Source organism: Gorilla gorilla, chromosome X (genome assembly GCF_029281585.2).
Source record: "Gorilla gorilla gorilla isolate KB3781 chromosome X, NHGRI_mGorGor1-v2.1_pri, whole genome shotgun sequence".
NCBI lineage: Eukaryota > Metazoa > Chordata > Mammalia > Primates > Hominidae > Gorilla > Gorilla gorilla.
In genome coordinates, this window is record NC_073247.2 from 128,710,061 (window position 1) to 128,719,577 (window position 9,517).

Sequence of the window (9,517 nt, forward strand, 5' to 3'; positions counted from 1 at the left end):
TAGACCATGTTAGGCAACTACATAATAAAGATAAATGGTGCTTGGCATAGAGCTTCTTCCTAATTTCTTCTTTATCATTTATGTGGACCTAAATTGAGATTACAGAAGAGACCAGGTATGATCTAATCACTCTCTGGGAGGTTTTTATATAGGCAAAATAGAGTACAGTATTTGAAGTTGAGTTGTATATAAAACATGTTGCAGAGTAGAATTGGTCTCCATTGTATTAAGTGAACACCTTTATTTATATGTGTAATTGCCCTTTTCCAAAACTATATGAATTCTTTGGGGGATAATACAGGTTGGATGGGTATATTAAACTTGATCAAATGTTCTGAGAGTCAATTAAAATCAAATATATCAAACCGTTATGTTGTTTTTGTTTTTTAAATGAATTGTCACACTTTTAGCACCCAAATACACAGTCCATAGATAAATTGATTCAATTACCTTTACAATTTCAATATTGGAAGAAAACATTTTTAACAAGTTGTCTGGACCCTTCCATTCTTTTGATGAACAGGAGTGATGGCATGACATCCCCATGATATAGTCTGGCTGTGTCCCCACCCAAATCTCATCTTGAATTGTACACTCCCATAATTCCCATGTATTTTGGGAGGGACACGGTGGGAGATAATGGTATCATGGGGTCAGTTTCTCCCATACTGTACTCATGGTAGTGAATAAGTCTCACAAGATCTGATGGTTTTATAAGGGGAAACCCCTTTTGCCTCTCTCTCATTTCTCTCTTGCCTGCCACCATGTAGGCCATGCCTTTCACCTTCCTCCATGATTATGAGGCCTCCCCAGTTACGTGAAACTGTGAGTTCATTAAACCTTTTTTCTTTCTTTATAAATTAGCCAGTCTTGGGTATGTCTTTATCATCAGCATGAAAATGGAGTAATACACCCCCCACTCACACTCCTTGGTGCTGCCCTAAATATTTTTTTTAAGGGTAAAAGAAAGGCCTCCTTTCCATGCTCAAACCACTTACATTCTAGGATCCTGTCTTCAGACTGACACGCCTTATTTCCTGGAACCTCAAAATTCTGGATGGCATTTAAATAGTGAAACTGAGGTCTCAGGATTGCATCCATGCTCTTTTCAGTCAGCCAGTGGGTCTTTAAGAAGGATGTAGATGGGCAGGTAAATAGGTAGGTAGTAAGTAGGTGAGTAGATAAATAGATTACTTAGCTACATAGATAGACAGACAGACAGACAGACTTCAAGAAGTTGTAAGTAAGAAGAGATAGCCAATATGAAATTATCTTAATTATGTAAAAACCTGTTTCTGTAATATTTTCTTCTGACAAATTAAGTAGCATTGGGTGATTTATGAAAAGATGATTTCATATGCAGTGATTTGTTATAAAATAAATAGGTCTTTAAGCATTTGAAAGTTATTTGACACTAGAGTTCTGTATTTTTATGAGTATATACTTGTCAAAAACGAAAGCCTTCAATAGAGTGGAAATCAATTATTTGTATTTAGATTGTTTTCCTGAAATAAAATTTAACTTGGATTTCTGCTTTTTTGTTTGCCAAATCTAGCAGCCCTATGGTAAAATGATAAGCTCAGTATGGGTAAACCCAGATAACTTCTAAGTGTCCTTTCAGCTGGAAACATCCACATTGCTGTTGCAGGACCAGCCTGGCAAGCAATATGCATATGTGGAATGGATACTAGTATACGCTTGGAAGGCAGTGGTTCTGAAACTTCACTCTTGAGAAACATTTAAAATATCAAATCTTGTGCAACACCCTAAGAAATTCTGATTCACCAGTTCTGGAGTAAGGCCACTGAAACTGCACCATTAACAGCAACTCAAGTAACTCTGATGCAAGTATTCAAAATCCTCCTTTTGAAAAACACTGGACTTTCTCTTACAAATAAATGCAGGAATCATGACTACCTGGATCAGAAAATTATACCGTTATTCATTTATGACCATACTAAAATCTAAATACTGCTTGTCTAACCATGCAAAAGACCCACTCTGGACTACTCTGCCAACATTTCGTTGACTAAAATATATTTAATGCTAAATTGGTCGTGAAATTGTTTTACATTAATTTTTGTGAAAGTGGGAAAATTCAACTTAATCATATTCATCTATACATAAAAGCACTGTAGAAAAAGACAATAAAATTTTCATTTAATAAAGAAAAATAACTTGTTGAATCTTATGCATGGAAATAATAGAATAAGCTTTTGATTAGAGGAGTGTGGAGCACTTCTTCTGAGAGAAAAAGCTCATTATTTTAATACAAATCAATCTGCTATTAAGGCAAAACTCTAAAAGGTCAAACAGCACTATATAAAACCCCTGCGCTAAACTATTTTTCAGTGAAGATTCAGTATTCTCTAACAGCCATTTTCCCTCAATTTAATATTTAAATGTTCCCTCCTGTAATAGCAATTTAAAAAGGAGATTATGTCTAAAAGTTAACATTTAACTAATAATCTCACTAGAGGGTATTCCTGCAAGCACAACTAGTTAAACTTTGGTTGTTCATCAGACTAAAAGTCAGGTTGACTGATTTGGTGGGGGGCAGAAACTAGCTTTCAATTGACCTGATCATTAATAGTTTAAACGTATACAAATATTGTATATGGATAAATTCACACATTCAGATATCACTAGTAGGAAAAATTACTGTAATTGTATTGTTTGTATGATTAAGGCAAAAACATGTTTTTCCTAGGAATTATCCCACCATAAACAAATATTTGATTCTCTACACTTAATTACTCTTAAAAACTGGATTTTAGATGAGGTCGGGCGTGTTCAGGGTGGTATGGACGTAAAAATGGCATTCATGATGTCTGAAACAAGCCTAAATAGAATTCAAGATTAGACTAAATGATTTTCACAAGGTGCATTCAAGGTTTTACATTCTATGATTGGAAAAAAATTTTTTTTTGAAAACTTTTTATTTCACATTCTTTCCTGTAGGATTTTGCTACAAATGACTTTGGGAATGAATACAGTGGAATGGTAACTTTTCAGTGGTTCAGAATTGAATTAGACTTCTTGTGATTGTGATGTTTGGTTTCCATTCAAATATATGAAGTGAGATGTCATATCCTGAATATAGTTTCTCTTCCCCAATTACTGATAGCATGTCTGTCAGCCAGTAAAGATTAAGAACAGAGTTTCTCTAAATTCCTCTGATTATTTCACTAAGGCACATTAAAATACTTAATTTTGGGAAACCAAATATCACAGATTTCTCCATGAAGTCCTAAATCTTCTTTAAAGTCAGAATAGGTATCTTAGTTACTGACAGTATTCAGGTTTTTTTCTCCCTTGGTGATGATATGTCATTCCATCAGTGAAAAAATATTTTTCTCCTGGGGTAAGAAAGGTATTCTTGTAATGCATTATCATCAATCCTTAAACAGTAACAGTCTTGTCACTTATCATAAAACCGACCCATCTCTTATAACCAGAAAGATTATCTTAGACTGTCCTTCACATTATACTTTACTTACTGCCTTGTAAGAATAAGAGTTGCTCACTGTGTTTATTTGCTGTCCTCCATATTCTCCACTGCATCACTGGTGTATAATGTTAAGAGTTTCATTGAATATTATTTGAAGTATTACAAAAGACAGCTTGCTTCTTAATCTATGCATCTTTGGGGTTTTTGAAGAAGAAATTTAATTCTTTGATGTAAAAAGGAACTGTTAAAAGAGTTGGAAACTCTGCACCTGTGTAAATATACATTTTTAGCAATAAAGCAGCATGGGCTGAGACTGCAAAAAAAAAACCTGGATTTTAATATTATCAAAAAAACTCAGGTGAATTGATTAGAAAATGCTGCAGCAGAATTTCTCATGTAACTTTTGTTTCTATCACATGGGAATGAAATCATTGAATTTAACATAACAGACATCTGACTCTGGAGCCAGAATTATTGGGTTTAAATTCTGAATGTGCATCCTACTGCAACCTACTGTGTTTCCGTGGAAACATACTCAGCTTCCCTTTGCCTCAATTTCTACCTCTCTATAATAGGATTAGAACCTTCCTTTTGGACTGCTCTGAGGATCAAATGAAATTAAAATTATGTGGGTAATGTTCTTAGAATAGTTTCTGGTGCCTGCAAAGTATATATAAGTTGGGGGGAAGGAAGGTCATTATTATTATGTTTCAGGTTTATGGCCTTTTCACACATAGCATGGTTGATGGCAAATCTTAAGTACTGTTTTGTTCAGAGTTCATTCTAGGGGATCAAATAATCTCTGATACAGTATGATTAATTCTCAGGTAAAAAGTATGACAGATGAAACTACAAAGCAGTCAGATCTTTCTTCTTTTGATTATGTACAGTCATGCATTACTTAACAACGTGGATATGCTCTGGGAAATGCATCTTTAGGTGACTTTAACACTGTGCAAACATCATAGAATGTACTTACACAAACCTAGATGGTTTATAGATGTATAATATTATTTATATATTTTTATATGGAAAACCAAACCTCTCAGCACCAATACTGACTGTCTACAATGCCAATACCAAGTACCATATATCAGGTTTCTACAAATGCTCCATGATAATTTTATGGGATCACTGTAGTATATTCAGTCCATCATTAACTCAAATGTCATTATGTGGTGCATTACTTTAATTAGTTTCCTGGCTGTCAGTACACCGTGTATGTATGTTAAGTACATGTCAGTACACTGTGTATGTATGTTCACAATGCTGAAGGTGGCACACCTTTGGAAGATAGAACCATTTCGTTCCCGGTGCCACTTGTAAGTCTAAACGCTCTTCTAGAACTCCAATCTGGTGATGAGACAATTTGTTTTGTTTGTTCCTCCAGTCCAACCCTGTATGTTCACTTTGTGTTTCTTTATCTCTTAATTTCTCAAACTACCTGACTTTCATTGTTACCTAAAGTCCTAGAAATCTGACTTCTGTTTTGATTCAGTTCTGTGAGCTTTACGTTCAAACACGTTCTTGCACACCCCCTTCCTCTGTTCTGCTCTTCCATTGATTCTGACTCAAATGGTATAACTTATACTCTGGAGCATTATACTTCTGAAAGAAACCACTATAAGGCCTTTCATGAGGTTTTGCATACACATCCACTTCCTGGAAGTTTCTGTGAGTCAGTACAGAGGTTTCATGAGATGTCCTATTTATAACTGTGTCTCCCTGATTAATAACAGTACCTAGCACAAAATGCGTAAGAAATATTTGCTGAATGAATGAATGACTGCATAGAAAACAGTTGTTATCTTCATATATATATATATATGTCCTTTATTTATGTTCTTCTTCTCTTTGTTGCCTGACTTTGTGCTTATATTTTTTTAATTTTAGTGAACTCATTACCACTTAGTCCCTCCACTACTAATGGTTCACTCAATGTTTTCTTTAATTCCAAAACCTTTTGCTACTTGATGTTATTAGCAAAACTGTTCATACCAAGAGGTACTATTGCTAGCCAGAAAGATTTCATCAACATCTCTAAAACTTGGTTTGCATGTAGACAATTAATATGCTAGGGAAACAATCAATACACAATCAATGCACTAGATTTTAATTTCAGGCCATGTCTTCTGTTTCCAGCCGAATTCATCATGACTCCTAGGGAGAGAATATTTATTCTAGAGGGCAATTCTATAATAAACAATTACTACCTTTTTCTCAAATCTATATTTGCCTATCAACCCAGAATGCAATAAACACTGTCAGGTTAACAGTTGATCAATAATTTCAGGCAATGATGGGAAATGCCAATACAAAGAGCATAGAAGATGAACAAAGGCAGATTTGGGGCACACTGGGTGACATCCTAGAAGAAAGTAACTGAAACCTGCAGAGTAGTTAGGTGCTTTACATAATAGATTATTGATGAGTCTCAGCTTGTATCTTGGGGAAAGAATGCCAAATAAATGTCACAAGGAGTCAAGACATTAATCCCATCTAATATGGAATCTCTAAAGTATTGTGGGAAATGACCTCCAATGAACAGGGGAAGGATCTGACATAGTCCGAACTTGATTTTCCAGAATATTCTGCAGTGGGCTTCTGGTGTTTGGCTTAGATGGCAGGTTTGGCCCGAGGGGAGAGATTTCCATCGACTATTCATAAGGCAGAATTGACCAGATATATTTATGCATCTAACATTTCCATGTGGGTTACCTATATTGCCAAACGTTTTTTTTTCAGAGTTCTTTTTTTTTATAATCTAAATAGGTTAAAACATCTTTTGTAACTTTGATGTAACATTACATTCCCTTTTAGAAAGTGAAAATTGCTGCCCTCAAAATGAAAACAAATTTTAAATCAGAGAGCTTGAATTTAATGCAGGGGGTGGCGGATGGGGGAGAAGCCAAATACGTAAAGCAGTCTAGCAGCTGGCACTCATATTGGCAAAAGCTGTCTCTAAACATGTAAAGTGAAGAGAAATGCGGTGGTTTTTCAATAATTCCAGAAGTTTCACACCTTGTTTGTAATTATCTGAGCATTCAAACTAAACTGTATATTTGTCTCAATGACATAAAGAGTTAACCCAAACCTTCCCTTAACTTCATATAGAGAAAAGCAAACCTTATCTATAGTACTATACATTCAGATGTCTAGAAAAATCTGGTTAATTGACTGCATTTTAAAATTTCTCATCCAGATGCTTAGCAACATGGGGCCAAAACTAAGGTCAGTGAGACTATTTGCAACTTTTTTCCAAAGGACAGAGCAAATTGTTCCCAAAATATTTTGTGATGGAGAGAGAAATATGAGGTTGTCCCAGTCCAATACACTTAGAGTGTTAGGGTATTCTTGGGCAGAAAGCTGCCTGAATATCCAGAGCCTAGACAAACTTGTAGAGATACAGCTAAGATCCTCTTCCTATGATGTGAAATCACTACTGGCTACCTCTTTGTCAGCAAATATTAGTTCAGTTAGAAGGTCACATTTTGATAAAAAGATGACTTGAAAAATGAAAGAGGCACTTAAAATGTCTCAAAAATTGCCTAAATTTTCAGTAATAAAGCAAAATAAAATGAAGACGTAGCTGTTTAACTGTGAACTCTGACTTGGTAACGAAAGAAAGAAAAGAAAGAAAGAAAGAAAAAGAAAGAAAGAAAGAAAGAAAGAAAGAAAGAAAGAAAGAAAGAAAGAAAGAAAGAAAGCAAGCAGATCTGATAGCAGTGTTGACAATGTGATTTTCAAACCATTCAATTTCAGTATTTCCCTTTACTAGCTCTACTTATATCGTGCTTATGTGTGAACATAGAAGAGAGAGAGTAAGAGGAAATGGATGAAAGAGGGGAAGGTAGGGGGACAGATAAGAGGAAAAAGGGAAAAGAGAGGCTAGAGGAGAAAGAAAAATAAAGAGCAGTTTATTTAATTTAAACAAGAGGACCTCAGTTTTAGTATGACAGAAAAAAACAATTAAACATTTCCATGTAACTCGGGATTCTGTCAAGGCTATCTGTTGTGGTGAGGTCTAATTGGTAGATATGTCTGGCTCCCAAGCCCACCCTGACAGGATTGGTATGAGAAGAGATATCTGGAAGTATCCACCATTCTCTGAATATTGGTTGGCTAGCCAGTCCCTTTCAGCAAGTTGATGGCAGTCTCCAGTACTGCAATTCACGGAATCAACCATTCCCATTGTGAGACAGAGCCACTCACCAAACACTAATTTGACTCCAAAGTCTTTTTTTTATTGTCGAGCAAAAGAATGTGACAAAATGACTGAAAACCAGGCATGGTCAAGATTCCCATAGATGAGCTGGAATGGGAATCAGAATGTAGCTCTTCATTTTTATAGGGAAATAATGAGATCTCATTGGTAAGGTTCTAACAGAACTCTTTATCAGTGATGCAACCACCAATGGCATTGATAAAGGTTATTGGATTATAGAGAAGTAAATAAATGTATTGAAGAAAATGAGACTACCAGCACAGGATGTAAGAGTTCAAATTAATGCTGGCAGAATGGAACTAATAGAAGAAACCTGTGCAACAATCCACTTCTCTAGCAGAGTTCTAACAGTCTTTTATATGAGAACATTTGGATGCATAATTTTCCTGTCAAGTTAGGTCTTCAAAATTTGAAACCAAGATTTTCCTGGCATGTGAATACAGTTTTCTTCTTTCTTTGTGACAAGATATATTTGACAGGTGAACTAACTCCATAAGACATTTTATATTGACATTTCTTTTCAGTTTTTTTGTCTCCGTACTAATAATAACATACATATTAGGGAGCCACAAGTCTTTGTGGCCTCAGCCCCATTATTTAAAGTATGATCCATGTAATTTTTTTCTGGCTCTATACGTTAGGGAAAAGGAAACAAACTGGCTTTTTAAATGTAGTTGTTACTTTGGGGACATGCCTTAAATATATTAATTATGTTTCTTAGTGTTTCAAAACACTTAATCCATGAGCTCTGTAGTCCAGTCACCCAAAAGAAACATTAGGTTAGATTATTTCTATGCCAATCACACAAGTTTGTTGAATTTATTTCCTTTGATCTGATATTCTCAAAGTCTATTTCACTTAGAAGTCTCCATAGTGAATATTTCTTTTAATCACATATGACCACGAGAACCCAGGTTCTTTTTATCTCTGGAAATCTCTTGCAAATGTGCATTTTATAAGGCTGTGTCTATAGAACACTGTCAGAAAAAGGGCTGTTGGGACCAAACGAAGATCCTTTCATATCCATATATTCAATTGTACTTGCTCAAACAAGTTGTACTAAATGACAAATGTTAACGGGTTGGCCTTAACTTCCTCCCCGCCGTGCCCAACACATGCTACATCTTTAAAATTCTAAGTGGTAAATTGAGAATGAGATATGAGATATGGGATCATTGATTTTCTTGTACACAAAATGATCAAGCCTCAGAAATAATAATTCATCACCACAATGCATGCAGGTGTTACACAAATGAAGGTTTTTTAAAAATAAATAGGAATTAAGAGAGGAAATGCCTATTATAGATCATTGATAAAGAAACACACTTTATGATTTGATTTGAGAACATCAGTTTATTTAAATTCAAGCCTGTTGACTCCCTTAAACATATTTGTATAATTCCTATAAATTTAAAGGTTTAAGACTGCCAGCTGAAAAAAAAAACAAAACTAATACTGCTGTCTTTGAAATCATCAAGAGAAACCTTGCCTCCATTCGGGAATGTAAAATAGCTTTGAAATTGATGTGTTTGGTCATTAAGCACAAACACTTGACACATTCCTTTGATTTCATAGATTGTAAATCCCTGCAGTACTGCAAGAAGCCATTTATGAAACTGAGCTATTGATTGTTCTAATCTATACAGTAATTACTAGTGGCAGCCTATTGAATAGGTGCTACCTCTACAGTGTGCTCAAGAGGCACCATACAGGGTTATAGTCAAAAAGTTTCTTTGGCCCTCAGCATTCGGATCTGCTGGAGTTTCTTATTAAAATAGCAATATTCTTGTATAGGGACGCACCCTAAGAATTTTTTTGTTTAGTAATTTATTTGCTCTTTT